Source organism: Ranitomeya imitator, chromosome 1 (genome assembly GCF_032444005.1).
Source record: "Ranitomeya imitator isolate aRanImi1 chromosome 1, aRanImi1.pri, whole genome shotgun sequence".
NCBI lineage: Eukaryota > Metazoa > Chordata > Amphibia > Anura > Dendrobatidae > Ranitomeya > Ranitomeya imitator.
Genome location: NC_091282.1, coordinates 1,230,325,632 through 1,230,341,555, shown reverse-complemented (window position 1 = coordinate 1,230,341,555; position 15,924 = coordinate 1,230,325,632).

The following is a 15,924-nucleotide window of genomic DNA, read 5'->3' as shown; positions in this document are numbered from 1 at the left end:
AATTCACAACAGTACCCCCCCTTGAGGAGGGGTCACCGAACCCTCACCAGGGCCCCCAGGACGATCAGGATGAGCCAGATGAAAGGCACGGACCAAATCAGCAGCATGGACATCAGAGGCAAAAACCCAAGAATTATCCTCCTGGCCATAACCCTTCCATTTGACAAGGTACTAAAGCCTCCGCCTCGAAAAACGAGAATCCAAAATCTTCTCAACCACATACTCCAACTCTCCATCAACCAACACAGGGGCCGGAGGATCAACAGAGGGAACAACGGGCACCACATATTTCCGCAATAAAGATCTATGGAAGACATTATGGATAGCAAAAGAGGCCGGAAGCGCCAAACGAAAAGACACCGGATTTTCATTTATTAAGATTAATAATCTCAGAAATCTTATAAGGACCAATAAACCGAGGCTTAAACTTAGGGGAAGAAACCTTCATAGGAACATGACGGGAAGACAACCAGACCAGATCCTCAACCCAAAGCCGGGAACCAACACACCGACGACGGTTAACAAAACGTTGAGCCTCCTCCTGGGACAACACCAAATTGTCCACCACATGAACCCAAATCTGCTGCAACCTGTCAACCACAGAATCCACACCAGGACAGTCAGAAGGCTCAACCTGCCCAGAAGAAAAACGAGGATGAAAACCAAAATTACAAAAGAAAGGCGAAACCAAAGTAGTCGAACTAGCCCGATTATTAAGGGCAAACTCGGCCAATGGCAAGAAAGCCACCCAATCATCCTGATCAGCAGACACAAAGCATCTCAAATAGGTCTCCAAGGTCTAATTAGTTCGCTCAATCTGGCCATTTGTCTGAGGATGAAATGCAGAAGAAAAAGACAAATCAATGCCCAGCCTAGCACAAAAGACCCGCCAAAACCTAGGAACAAACTGGGAACCTCTGTCGGACACAATATTCTCCGGAATACCATGCAAACGAACCACATGCTGAAAAAACAACGGAACCAAATCTGAAGAGGAAAGCAATTTAGGCAAAGGCACCAAATGAACCATCTTAGAGAACCGGTCACAAACAACCCAGATAACAGACATCTTCTGGGAGACCGGAAGATCAGAAATAAAATCCATCGAAATATGCGTCCAGGGCCTCTCAGGGACTGGCAATGGCAAAAGCAACCCACTAGCACGGGAACAAAATGGCTTGGCCTGCGCACAAGTCCCACAGGACTGCACAAAAAAAACGCACATCACGCGACAAAGAAGGCCACCAAAAGGACCTACCAACCAAGTCTCTGGTACCAAAAATCCCAGGATGGCCAGCCAACACGGAACAGTGAACCTCAGAAATCACTCTTCTAGTCCATCTGTCAGGAACAAACAGTTTCCCCACAGGACAGTGGTCAGGTTTGTCAGCCTGAAATTCCTAAAGAACCCATCGTAAATCAGGGGAAATGGCAGAAAGGACCACCCCTTCTTTCAGAATATCGACCGGTTCTAAGACCTCAGGAGAATCAGGCAAAAAACTCCTAGAGAGGGCATCAGCCTTAATATTCTTAGAACCCAGAAGGTACGAGACCACAAAATCAAAACGGGAAAAAAAACAAGGACCATTGAGCCTGTCTAGGATTCAGCCATTTGGCAGACTCGAGGTAAATCAGATTCTTATGATCGGTCAAGACCACAATACGGTGCTTAGCTCCCTCAAGCCAATGTCGCCACTCCTCAAACGCCCACTTCATAGCCAACAACTCCCGATTGCCGACATCATAATTGCGTTCAGGAGGCGAAAACTTATGGGAAAAGAAGGCACACGGTTTCATCAAGGAACCAACAGGATCCCTCTGAGACAAAACGGCCCCTGCCCCAATCTCAGAAGCGTCAACCTCAACCTGAAACGGAAGAGAAACATCCGGTTGGCGCAACACCGGAGCAGAAGAAAATCGACGTTTAAGCTCCTGAAAGGCAGAGACAGCCGCAGAGGACCAATTCGCCACATCAGCGCCTTTCTTTGTCAAATCAGTCAAGGGTTTAACCACGCTGGAAAAATTAGCAATGAAACGGCGATAAAAATTTGCAAAACCCAAAAATTTCTGAAGGCTCTTCACGGATGTGGGCTGAATCCAATCATGAATGGCCTGAACCTTAACCGGATCCATCTCTATAGACGAGGGAGAAAAAATAAAGCCCAAAAAAGAAACCTTCTGCACCCCAAAGAGACACTTAGACCCTTTCACAAACAAAGCATTGTCACGAAGGATCTGAAATACCATCCTGACCTGTTGCACATGAGACTCCCGATCATCGGAAAAAATCAAAATATCGTCCAAATATACAATCAAGAATTTATCTAGATAAGTCCGGAAGATATCATGCATGAAGGACTGAAAAACAGATGGAGCATTAGAGAGTCCGAATGGCATCACAAGGTATTCAAAATGGCCTTCGGGCGTGTTAAACGCAGTTTTCCATTCATCACCCTGCTTAATACGAACAAGATTATATGCCCCCCGAAGGTCAATCTTCGTAAACCAACTAGCTCCCTTAATCCTAGCAAACAAATCGGAAAGCAAAGGTAAAGGGTATTGAAACTTGACCGTGATCTTATTCAAGAGGCGATAATCAATACAGGGTCTCAAGGAACCATCTTTTTTAGCAACAAAAAAGAACCCCGCTCCCAACGGTGAAGAAGATGGTCGAATATGCCCTTTCTCCAAAGACTCCTTAATATAGCTCCGCATGGCGGTATGTTCAGGCACAGACAGGTTGAAAAGTCGACCCTTAGGAAACTTACAGCCTGGAATTAAGTCAATAGCACAATCGCAGTCCCTGTGCGGTGGAAGGAAACTAGACTTGGGCTCATCGAATACATCCTGAAAATCAGACAAAAACTCTGGAATTTCAGAACAGGAAGAAGAGGAGATTGACATCAAAGGAACATCATTATGAACCCCCTGACAACCCCAACTAGTCACAGACATGGACTTCCAGTCCAACACAGGATTATGTACCTGCAACCACGGAAAACCCAGCACGATAGCATCATGCAAATTATGCAACACCAGAAATCGACAATCTTGCTGATGGGCTGGCGCCATGCGCATGGTCACCTGTGTCCAAATGCCCCTTAAAGGAATAGGGTTCTGCAAAGGCTGCAAGGGAAAACCACAACGCTTGGCAAACTCAAAGTTCATTAAGTTCAAGGCGGCGCCTGAATCCACAAACGCCATGACAGAAAATGATGACAATGAGCAGATCAAGGACACAGATAACAGAAATTTAGGTTGTAAGGTACCTTCACACATAACGATATTGTTAACGATATCGTTGCTATTTGTGATGTAGCAACGATATCGTTAATGAAATCGTTATGTGTGACAGCGACCAACGATCAGGCCCCTGCTGGGAGATCGTTGGTCGCTGAATAAAGTCCAGAACTTTATTTCGTCGCTGGACTCCTGCTGACATCGCTGGATCGGCGTGTGTGACACCGATCCAGCGATGTCTTCACTGGTAACCAGGGTAAACATCGGGTAACTAAGCGCAGGGCCGCGCTTAGTAACCCGATGTTTACCCTGGTTACCATGCTAAAAGTAAAAAAAACAAACACTAGATACTTACCTACCGCTGTCTGTCCTCCAGCGCTGTGCTCTGCTCTCCTCCTGCACTGGCTGTGAGCCGGAAAGCAGAGCGGTGACTTCACCGCTCTGCTTTCCGGCTCACAGCCAGTACAGGAGGAGAGCAGAGAAGCAGAGCGCAGCGCTGGAGGACAGACGGCTGTAGGTAAGTATCTAGGGTTTGTTTTTTTTTACTTTTAGCATGGTAACCAGGGTAAACATCGGGTTACTAAGCGCGGCCCTGCGCTTAGTTACCCGATGTTTACCCTGGTTACCGGCATCGTTGGTCGCTGGAGAGCGGTCTGTGTGACAGCTCTCCAGCGACCAAACAGCGACGCTGCAGCGATCCGAATCGTTGTCGGTATCGCTACAGCGTCGCTAAATGTGAAGGGGCCTGTACAGTACTGATGGTAATTGAACTGGCGATCCTCTTTGTCCGCTTAAGACAGACTGCAATGACATGAGAAGCGTCGCCACAATAATAACGCAACCTATTCTGACGTCTGAAACCTTGTCGTTCCGTTCTAGACATAATCCTATCACACTGCATAGGCTCAGGAATTTGCTCTGAGGATAACGCCACAGCGCGCACAGTTCTGCGCTCCCGCAAGCGCCGGTCAATCTGAATGGCCAGAGACATAGAATCACTCAGACCGGAAGGCGTGGGAAACCCCACCATAACATCTTTAACGGATTCAGAAAGACCCTTTCTGAAAATTGCCGCCAAAGCATCATTCCATTTAGTCAACACAGACCATTTTCTGAATTTCTGACAATATAATTCTGCCACCTCTTGACCCTGAGACAGGGCCAACAAGGTCTTCTCAGCTTGATCCACAGAATTAGGTTCATCATATAACAATCCCAAAGCCTGAAAAAAGGAGTGTACATCAAGCAAAGCCGGATTCCCAGATTCCAGGTAAAATGCCCAATCCTGCGGGTCGCCACGCAGCAGGGAGATGACAATTTTAACCCGTTGAATGGAATCACCGGAGGATCGAGGTCTCAAAGCAAAAAACAGTTTACAGTTGTTTTTAAAACTCAAAAATTTGGACCTGTGACCAAAAAACAAATCAGGAGTAGGAATCTTCGGTTCTAAAACAGGAGTCTGAACAATATAATCAGAAATACCCTGTACCCTAGCAGCAAGCTGGTCTACACGAGAAGCTAATTCCTGAACATTCATGCTAGCACAAGGCTCTTCAGCCACCCAGAGATAAAGAGGGAGGAGAAGACAAAGTAGACTGTAGAAAAAAAAATGGCTCAAGACCTTTCTTCCCTTCTTCTGAGATGCATTTAACTCATTATTGGCCAGTTGTACTGTTATGATCAGGTGACCTTGGAGCAGCATGAAAACTTTCACTGGAGTAGGTGGTATCTATACTGACCGCAAACCCTGATCTTAACACCGCAACTAGAAGTAGCCGTGGGGTGTGCCTAACAAAACCTAGACACCTTGACACAGCCGGAGGACTAAATACCCCTATAGATGGAAATAGGAATTTCTACCTTGCCTCAGAGCAGAACCCCAAAGGATAGGCAGCCCCCCACAAATATTGACTGTGAGTAGTAGAGGAAAAGACACACGCAGGCAGGAAACAGGATTTAGCAAATGAGGCACACACTAGCTAAATAGGAAAGGATAGGACAGGATACTAAGCGGTCAGTATTAAAAAATCCTTCCAAAAATATCCACAGCAGAAAATACAAAAACTCCACCATCTAACTAAAGATGTGGAGCGTATATCTGCAACTCCAGAGAATCCAACAAGACTGAGAAAACACTGACACAGTCTAAGCTGGACAAGAGAAAACAAATGAATAGCACAGAATATAAGCACACTGCATGTGTGCCACAGAAAAAGAAACAGACACTTATCTTTGCTGAATTGGCAGCTAAGCAGGAGAAGCCAGAGAGTGATCCAACACTTCACAAGAAACATTGACAACTGGCAAGGACTAATGAATCCTGCACACCTAAATATCCCAGTCAGAACTGCAATCAGTAGATACACCTGGCCAGGACTGCGACTCAGAGACAACTGCATTCCCACCTACAACCACTGGAGGGAAACCAAGAGCAGAATTCACAACACATGTGACTGCTGGGGGCAGAGAGGAAGAGAGATGGGTGTGGTCAGAAAAGAGCAGAGCGTGCGAAACAGAGGGGACAGTGCACCAGAGAGAGCAGGCTGCAGTGCCCCGCTCCCCGAAAGAGAGTGCTCCCCGTGAGGGCACTGAGGCTGAGATACCAGCCGTAATGGAGGCTGGATGTGAGAGTGTGGACTTGGAAGCCTCCGTAATCAGAGAAGACGTATCCCCTGACAGTGACCTGAGCGCGCAGCTCCGGTGACCTCAGTGACAAGCCAGGACCCCTGAGTGTGACAAGTAAACTGCTCAATGTGTGTAGCATTGCTACTGCAGAGAGAGAGAGACTGCCAGCCTAATATACAGAGACTGTGCAGCACAGCTGCAGAGTTACTTCCTGCTTCCAGCTTCACTGGGAGAAAAGACTGCAAAGACTTAACCCCGGAGTCTCCCAGGAGACAGAGGAGAGACTTCAGGATCTCAAGCGCTGCTGGTGACTGTACCCACATTGGAATAAGGACCCTCCAGTCAGGACCTCCCTGGATTGATAAGTTACAAGAACACTGGTTAACTATTTCGATTCCGCTTAACTGTTTACTGTTTGCTTTATCTCTATTAACCCCCTGTTTACTCCCTGTGAGGAGAATCTAACTCCTGTTAATAAATTCCCCTCAACAGTTGGTTGGTCTTTTCCGTGGTGACATACTCTACCCTGCACTCTATTACAGCTGTGCTCTCCAGGGACTGACTGAGGCTGTGCTCTCCATGGACTGACTGAGGCTGTGCTCTCCAGAGACTGACTGAGGCTGTGCTCTCCAGGGACTGACTGAGGCTGTGCTCTCCAGGGACTGACTGAGGCTGTGCTCTCTAGGGACTGACTGAGGCTGTGCTCTCCAGGGACTGACTGAGGCTGTGCTCGCCAGGGATTGACTGAGGCTGTGCTCTCCAGGGACTGACTGAGGCTGTGCTCTCCAGGGACTGACTGAGGCTGTGCTCTCCTGGGACTGACTGAGGCTGTGCTCTCTAGGGACTGAGTGAGGCTGTGCTCTCCAGGGACTGACTGAGGCTATGCTCTCTAGGGACTGACTGAGGCTGTGCTCTCTAGGAACTGACTGAGGCTGTGCTCTCCAGGGACTGACTGAGGCTGTGCTGTCCAGGGACTAACTGAGGCTGTGCTCTCCAGAGACTGACTGAGGCTGTGCTCTCCAGGGACTGACTGAGGCTGTGCTCTCCTGGGACTGACTGAGGCTGTGCTCTCTAGGAACTGACTGAGGCTGTGCTCTCTAGGGACTGACTGAGGCTGTGCTCTCCAGGGACTGACTGAGGCTGTGCTCTCCAGGGACTGACTGAGGCTGTGCTCTCTAGGGACTGGCTGAGGCTGTGCTCTCCAGGGACTGACTGAGGCTGTGCTCTCCAGGGACTGACTGAGGCTGTGCTCTCCAGGGACTGACTGAGGCTGTGCTCTCCAGGGACTGACTGAGGCTGTGCTCTCTAGGAATTGACTGAGGCTGTGCTCTCTAGGGACTGTCTGAGGCTGTGCTCTCCAGGGACTGACTGAGGCTATGCTCTCTAGGGACTGACTGAGGCTGTGCTCTCTAGGGACTGACTGAGGCTGTGCTCTCCAGGGACTGACTGAGGCTGTGCTGTCCAGGGACTAACTGAGGCTGTGCTCTCCAGAGACTGACTGAGGCTGTGCTCTCCAGGGACTGACTGAGGCTGTGCTCTCCAGGGACTGACTGAGGCTGTGCTCTCCAGGGACTGACTGAGGCTGTGCTTTCTAGGGACTGACTGAGGCTGTGCTCTCCGGGGACTGACTGAGGCTGTGCTCTCCAGGGACTGACTGAGGCTGTGCTCTCCAGGGACTGACTGAGGCTGTGCTCTCCAGGGACTGACTGAGGCTGTGCTCTCCAGGGACTGACTGAGGCTGTGCTCTCCAGGGACTGACTGAGGCTGTGCTCTCCAGGGACTGACTAAGGCTGTGCCCTCCAGGGACTGACTGAGGCTGTGCTCTCCAGGGACTGACTGAGGCTGTGCTCTCCATGGACTGACTGAGGCTGTGCTTTCTAGGGACTGACTGAGGCTGTGCTCTCCAGGGACTGACTAAGGCTGTGCTCTCCAGGGACTGACTGAGGCTGTGCTCTCCAGGGACTGACTAAGGCTGTGCCCTCCAGGGACTGACTGAGGCTGTGTTCTCCAGGGACTGACTGAGGCTGTGCTCTCCAGAGACTGACTGAGGCTGTGCTCTCCAGGGACTGACTGAGGCTGTGCTCTCCAGGGACTGACTAAGGCTGTGCCCTCCAGAGACTGACTGAGGCTGTGCTCTCCAGGGACTGACTGAGGCTGTGCTCTCCAGGGACTGACTGAGGCTGTGCTCTCTAGGAACTGACTGAGGCTGTGCTCTCCAGGGACTGACTGAGGCTGTGCTCTCTAGGAACTGACTGAGGCTGTGCTCTCCAGGGACTGACTGAGGCTGTGCTCTCCATGGACTGACTGAGGCTGTGCTCTCTAGGGACTGACTGAGGCTGTGCTCTCCGTGGACTGACTGAGGCTGTGCTTTCTAGGGACTGACTAAGGCTGTGCTCTCTAGGGACTGACTGAGGCTGTGCTCTCCAGGGACTGACTGAGGCTGTGCTCTCCAGGGACTGACTGAGGCTGTGCTCTCTAGGGACTGACTGAGGCTGTGCTCTCCAGGGACTGACTGAGGCTGTGCTCGCCAGGGATTGACTGAGGCTGTGCTCTCCAGGGACTGACTGAGGCTGTGCTCTCTAGGGACTCTCTTGGGTAAAAAATTGTGATGTTGCCCAGAAGAGGCCACCGCTGCCGCTCCTCAGTCTTCTCCATGATGGCAGATACAGGTCCCCTATTGGGAATAACAAAATGAAAAAAAAAACTGTTGAAAAAAGTCTCTGAAAAAATGTAACAAAGACAAAAAAATAAAACAAAATTTGAAATATGGCCATTTTCCATTCTGTATATGATATAAAAATAAAAAGTCTTCATGTTTGGTATCACAGCATCTCTGAAGATCCAGTTATGTGAAAAAGTTTGGGCACCCCTATTAATCTTAAGCTTAATGTTTTATAAAAATAGTTTTTTTTGCAACAGCTATTTCAGTTTCATATATCTAATAACTGTTGGACACAGTAATGTTTCTGCCTTGAAATGAGGTTTATTGTACTAACAGAAAATGTGCAATCTGCTTTCAAACAAAATTTGACAGGTGCATAAGTATGGGCACCCCACCAGAAAAGTGACATTAATATTTAGTAGATCCTCCTTTTGCAAAAATAACAGCCTCTAGTCGCTTCCTGTAGCTTTTAATGAGTTCCTGGATCCTGGATGAAGGTGTTTTTGACCATTCCTCTTTACAAAACAATTCCAGCTGAGTTAAGTTTGATGGTCGCCGAGCATGGACAGCTCTCTTCAAATGATCCCACAGATGTTCAATGATATTCAGGTCTGGGGACTGGGATGGCCATTCCAGAACGGTGTAATTGTTCCTCTGCATCAATGCCTGAGTAGATTTGGAGCGGTGTTTTGGATCATTGTCTTGCTGAAAGATCCATCCCCTGCGTAACTTCAACTTTGTCACTGATTCATGAACATTATTGTCAAGAATCTGCTGATACTGAGAGGAATCCATGCGTCCCTCAACTTTAACAAGATTCCCGGTGCCGGCATTGGCCACACAGCCCCAAAGCATGATGGAACCTCCACCAAATTTTACTGTGGGTAGCAAGTGTTTTTCTTGGAATGCTGTGTTTTTTGGCCGCCATGCATAACGCCTTTTTGTATGACCAATCAACTCAATCTTGGTTTCATCAGTCCACAGGACCTTCTTCCAAAAAGAAATTGGCTTCTCCAAATGTGCTTTTGCATACCTCAGCCAACTCTGTTTGTGGCGTGCTTGCAGAAACGGCTTCTTTCGCATCACTCTCCCATACAGCTTCTCCTTGTGCAAAGTGCGTTGTATAGTTGACCGATGCACAGTGACACCATCTGCAGCAAGTTGATGCTGCAGCTCTCTGGAGGTGGTCTGAGGATTGTCCTTGACTGATCTCACCATTCTTCTCTGCCTTTCTGATGTTTTTCTTGGCCTGCCACTTCTGGCCTTAACAAGAACTGTACCTGTGTTCTTCCATTTCCTTACTATGTTCCTCACAGTGGAAATTGACAGGTTAAATCTCTGAGACAGCTTTTTGTATCCTTTCCCTGAACAACTATGTTGAATGATCTTTGTTTTCAGATCATTAGACAGTTGTTTTGAGGAGCCCATGATGCCACTCTTCAGAGGAGATTCAAACAGGAGAACAACTTGCAAGTGGCCACTTTAAGTAGCTTTTCTCATGATTGCATACACCTGGCTATGAAGTTCAAAGCTCAATGAGGTTAGAAAACAAAAAAAGTGCTTTAGTAAGTCAATAAAAAGTAGGTAGGGGTATTTAAAACAAGAAAATCATAAGGGTGCCCATACTTATGCACCTGTCAAATTTTGTTTGAATGCAGATTGCACATTTTCTGTTAGTACAATAAACCTCATATCAAGGCAGAAACATTACTGTGTCCAACAGTTATTAGATATATGAAACTGAGATAGCTGTTGCAAAAAAACAATTTTTATAAAACATTAAGCTTAAGATTAATAGGGGTGCCCAAACTTTTTCATATAAGTGTATAGAATGCATCTTCCTCTATGGTGAAGGTCGGAATGGATGTTTTTTGCTCACTCCCCCCCCCCCCCCCTCCAAAAAGGGAAGAAAACAGAAGCTCAAATATTCATCTGTAGTCAAAATGATATCAATAAAAACTCCGGCTCCACCAGGCAAGCCTCCCATCACAGCGCCAAAAGCGGGGACTTGTGGGATTGGTTCCCAGATAAATTTGATGTTGCCATAATTCGCCAGACCTGTAGAATTGCAGCACCAGATCGGGGCAACAGTGGTAGAATTGGGTTTATTTATTTATTTTAGTATTTCAACTCACAAAGGAGTTTTGTGCAAAAAAAAAAATGATTGGGTGAAAGTAAACTACAGCTTTCAAAACTACAGCAGCTCCCCAAAAAGAAGGAAGAAAGAGAGAGAAAGAAAGAGAAAGAGAAAGAAAGAGAGAGAAAGAAAGAAAGAAAAAGAGAGAGAAAGAGAAAGAAAGTAAGAAAGAAAAGGAGAGAGAGAGAAAGAAAGAGAGAAAGAAAAAGAAAGAAAAAGAGAAAGAAAGAAAGAGGAAGAACGAGAAAGAGAGAGAAAAAGAGAGAAAGAAAGAAGGAAAGAAAGAGAAAGAAAGAAAAAAAAGACAGAAAAAGAAAACGAGAGAAAGAAAGAAAAAAAAAGACAGAGAGAGAAAGCGAGAGAAAGAAAGAAAGAAAACGAGAAAGAAAGAAAGAAAGAAAAGAAGAGAAATAAATAAAGAAAGAAAGAAAGAAAAAGAGAAAGAAAGAATGAGAAAGAGAGAAATAAAGAGAGAAAGAAAGAAAGAAAGAAAGAGAGAAAGAAAGAAAGAAAGAAAGAAAGAAAGAAAGAAAGAAAGAAAGAAAGAAAGAAAGAAAGAAAGAAAGAAGGGGCGTAAGATTCAAATTATAGTAAACACACAAAATTGTGCCAGGATCATAGATTGAAACGTGGGTGGGATGGTAGAAGGGATAGTAAAATGGACCGTATCAGGGTCGGCAGCCGGGCGCACTTTGATCTCCGCTCTGGAGCCACACTTTGATCTCCGCTCTGGAGCCACACTTTGATCTCCGCTCTGGAGCACACACTTGGTTCTCCGCTCTGGAGCACACACTTGGTTCTCCTCTCTGGAGCACACACTTTCATCTCTGCTCTGGAGCGTACACTCTGATCTCCGCTCTGGAGCCACACTTTGATCTCCGCTCTGGAGCCAAACTTTGATCTCCGCTCTGGAGCACACACTTTGATCTCCGCTCTGGAGCGCACACTTTGATCTCCGCTCTGGAGCACACACTTGGTTCTCCTCTCTGGAGCACACACTTTGATCTCCGCTCTGAAGCGCACACTTTGTTCTCCACTCTGGAACCACACTTTGATCCCCGCTCTGGAGCCACACTTTGATCTCCGCTCTGGAGCCACACTTTGATCTCCGATCTGGAGCGCACACTCTGATCGCTCTGGAGCCACACTTTGATCTCCGCTCTGGAGCCACACTTTGATCTCCGCTCTGGAGCCACACTTTGATCTCCGCTCTGGAGCACACACTTGGTTCTCCTCTCTGGAGCACACACTTTCATCTCTGCTCTGGAGCGTACACTCTGATCTCCGCTCTGGAGCCACACTTTGATCTCCGCTCTGGAGCGCACACTTTGATCTCCGCTCTGGAGCACACACTTGGTTCTCCTCTCTGGAGCACACACTTTGATCTCCGCTCTGAAGCGCACACTTTGTTCTCCACTCTGGAACCACACTTTGATCCCCGCTCTGGAGCCACACTTTGATCTCTGCTCTGGAGCGCACACTCTGATCGCTCTGGAGCCACACTTTGATCTCTGCACTGGAGCCACACTTTGATCTCCGCTCTGGAGCACACACTTTGATCTCCGCTCTGGAGCCACACTCTGATCTCCGCTCAGGAGCCACACTTTGATCTCCGCTTTGGAGCCACACTTTGATCTCCTCTCTGGAGCACACACTTTGATCTCCGCTCTGGAACCACACTTTGATCTCCGCTCTGGAGCCACACTTTGATCTCCGCTCTGGAGCCACACTTTGATCTCCTCTCTGGAGCACACACTTTGATCTCCGCTCTGGAGCACACACTTGGTTCTCCTCTCTGGAGCACACACTTTGATCTCCGCTCTGAAGCGCACACTTTGTTCTCCACTCTGGAACCACACTTTGATCTCCGCTCTGGAGCCACACTTTGATCTCCGCTCTGGAGCCACACTGTGATCGCTCTGGAGCCACACTTTGATCTCCGCTCTGGAGCCACACTTTGATCTCCGCTCTGGAGCACACACTTTGATCTCCGCTCTGGAGCCACACTGTGAACTCCGCTCAGGAGCCACACTTTGATCTCCGCTTTGGAGCCACACTTTGATCTCCTCTCTGGAGCACACACTTTGATCTCCGCTCTGGAACCACACTTTGATCTCCGCTCTGGAGCCACACTTTGATCTCCGCTCTGGAGCCACACTTTGATCTCCTCTCTGGAGCACACACTTTGATCTCTGCTCTGGAACCACACTTTGATCTCCGCTCTGGAGCCACACTATGATCTCCGCTCTGGAGCCACACTTTGATCTCCTCTCTGGAGCACACACTTTGATCTCTGCTCTGGAACCACACTTTGATCTCCGCTCTGGAGCCACAGTCTGATCTCTGCTCTGGAGCCACACTTTGATCTCCGCTCTGGAGCCACACTTTGATCTCCACTCTGGAGCCACACTTTGATCTCCTCTCTGGAGCACACACTTTGATCTCCGCTCTGGAACCACACTTTGATCTCCGCTCTGGAGCCACACTTTGATCTCCGCTCTGGAGCCACACTTTAATCTCGGCTCTGGAGCACACACTCTGATCTCTGCTCTGGAGCCACACTTTGATCTCCGCTCTGGAGCCACACTTTGATCTGCCCTCTGGAGCACACACTTCTCCGCTCTGGAGCACACACTTTGATCGTCCCTCTGGAGCCACACTTTGATCTCTGCTCTGGAGCACACACTTTGATCTCCGCTCTGGAGCCACATTTTGATCTCCGATCTGGAGCCACACTTTGATCTCCGCTCTGGAGCGCACACTCTGATCGCTCTGGAGCCACACTTTGATCTCCGCTCTGGAGCCACACTTTGATCTCCGCTCTGGAGCACACACTTGGTTCTCCTCTCTGGAGCACACACTTTCATCTCTGCTCTGGAGCGTACACTCTGATCTCCGCTCTGGAGCCACACTTTGATCTCCGCTCTGGAGCCAAACTTTGATCTCCGCTCTGGAGCACACACTTTGATCTCCGCTCTGGAGCGCACACTTTGATCTCTGCTCTGGAGCGCACACTTGGTTCTCCTCTCTGGAGCACACACTTTGATCTCCGCTCTGAAGCGCACACTTTGTTCTCCACTCTGGAACCACACTTTGATCCCCACTCTGGAGCCACACTTTGATCTCCGCTCTGGAGCCACACTTTGATCTCTGCTCTGGAGCGCACACTCTGATCGCTCTGGAGCCACACTTTGATCTCCGCTCTGGAGCCACACTTTGATCTCCGCTCTGGAGCACACACTTTGATCTCCGCTCTGGAACCACACTTTGATCTCCGCTCTGGAGCCCCACTTTGATCTCCGCTCTGGAGCCACACTTTGATCTCCTCTCTGGAGCGCACACTTTGATCTCCGCTCTGGAGCACACACTTGGTTCTCCTCTCTGGAGCACACACTTTGATCTCCGCTCTGAAGCGCACACTTTGTTCTCCACTCTGGAACCACACTTTGATCTCCGCTCTGGAGCCACACTTTGATCTCCGCTCTGGAGCCACACTTTGATCTCTGCTCTGGAGCGCACACTCTGATCGCTCTGGAGCCACAATTTGATCTCCGCTCTGGAGCCACACTTTGATCTCCGCTCTGGAGCACACACTTTGATCTCCGCTCTGGAGCCACACTGTGATCTCCGCTCAGGAGCCACACTTTGATCTCCGCTTTGGAGCCACACTTTGATCTCCTCTCTGGAGCACACACTTTGATCTCCGCTCTGGAACCACACTTTGATCTCCGCTATGGAGCCACACTTTGAGCTCCGCTCTGGAGCCACACTTTGATCTCCTCTCTGGAGCACACACTTTGATCTCCGCTCTGGAACCACACTTTGATCTCCGCTCTGGAGCCACACTTTGATCTTCGCTCTGGAGCCACACTTTGATCTCCTCTCTGGAGCACACACTTTGATCTCCACTCTGGAACCACACTTTGATCTCCGCTCTGGAGCCACAGTCTGATCTCTGCTCTGGAGCCACACTTTGATCTCCGCTCTGGAGCCACACTTTGATCTCCTCTCTGGAGCACACACTTTGATCTCCGCTCTGGAACCACACTTTGATCTCCGCTCTGGAGCCACACTTTGATCTTCACTCTGGAGCCACACTTTGATCTCCTCTCTGGAGCACACACTTTGATCTCCGCTCTGGAACCACACTTTGATCTCCGCTCTGGAGCCACACTTTGATCTCCGCTCTGGAGCCACACTTTAATCTCGGCTCTGGAGCACACACTCTGATCTCTGCTCTGGAGCCACACTTTGATCTCCGCTCTGGAGCCACACTTTGATCTGCGCTCTGGAGCACACACTTCTCCGCTCTGGAGCACACACTTTGATCGTCCCTCTGGAGCCACACTTTGATCTCTGCTCTGGAGCACACACTTTGATCTCCGCTCTGGAGCCACATTTTGATCTCCGATCTGGAGCCACACTTTGATCTCCGCACTGGAGCCACACTTTCATCTCCACTCTGGAGCACACACTTTGATCTCCGCTCTGGAGCCACACTTTGATCTCCGCTCTGGAGCCCACACTTTGATCTCCGCTCTTGAGCCACACTTTGATCTCCGATCTGAAGCCACACTTTGATCTCCGCTCTGGAGCACACACTTTGATCTCCGCTCTGGAGCCACACTTTGATCTCTGCTCTGGAGCCACACTTTGATCTCTGCTCTGGAGCACGCACTTTGATCTCCACTCTGGAGCCACACTTTGATTTCTGCTCTGGAGCCACACTTTGATCTCTACTCTGGAGCACACACTTTGATCTCCTCTCTGGAGCACACACTTTGATCTCCGCTTTAGAGCCACACTTTGATCTCCGCTCCGGAGCCCACACTTTGATCTCCGCTCTGGAGCCACACTCTGATCTCCGCTCTGGAGCACACACTTTGATCTCCGCTCTAGAGCACACACTTTGTTCTCCGCTCTGGAGCCACACTTTGATCTCCGCTCTGGAGCCACACTTTGATCTCCGCTCTGGAGCCACACTTTGATCTCCGCTCTGGAGCACACACTGTGATCTCTGCTCTGGAGCACACACTTTGATCTCCGTTCTGGAGCGCACACTTTGATCTCCGCTCTGGAGCACACACTTGGTTCTCCTCTCTGGAGCACACACTTTGATCTCCGCTCTGAAGCGCACACTTTGTTCTCCACTCTGGAACCACAGTTTGATCTTCGCTCTGGAGCCACACTTTGATCTCCGCTCTGGAGTCACACTTTGATCTATGCTCTGGAGCGCACACTCTGATCGCTCTGGAGCCAC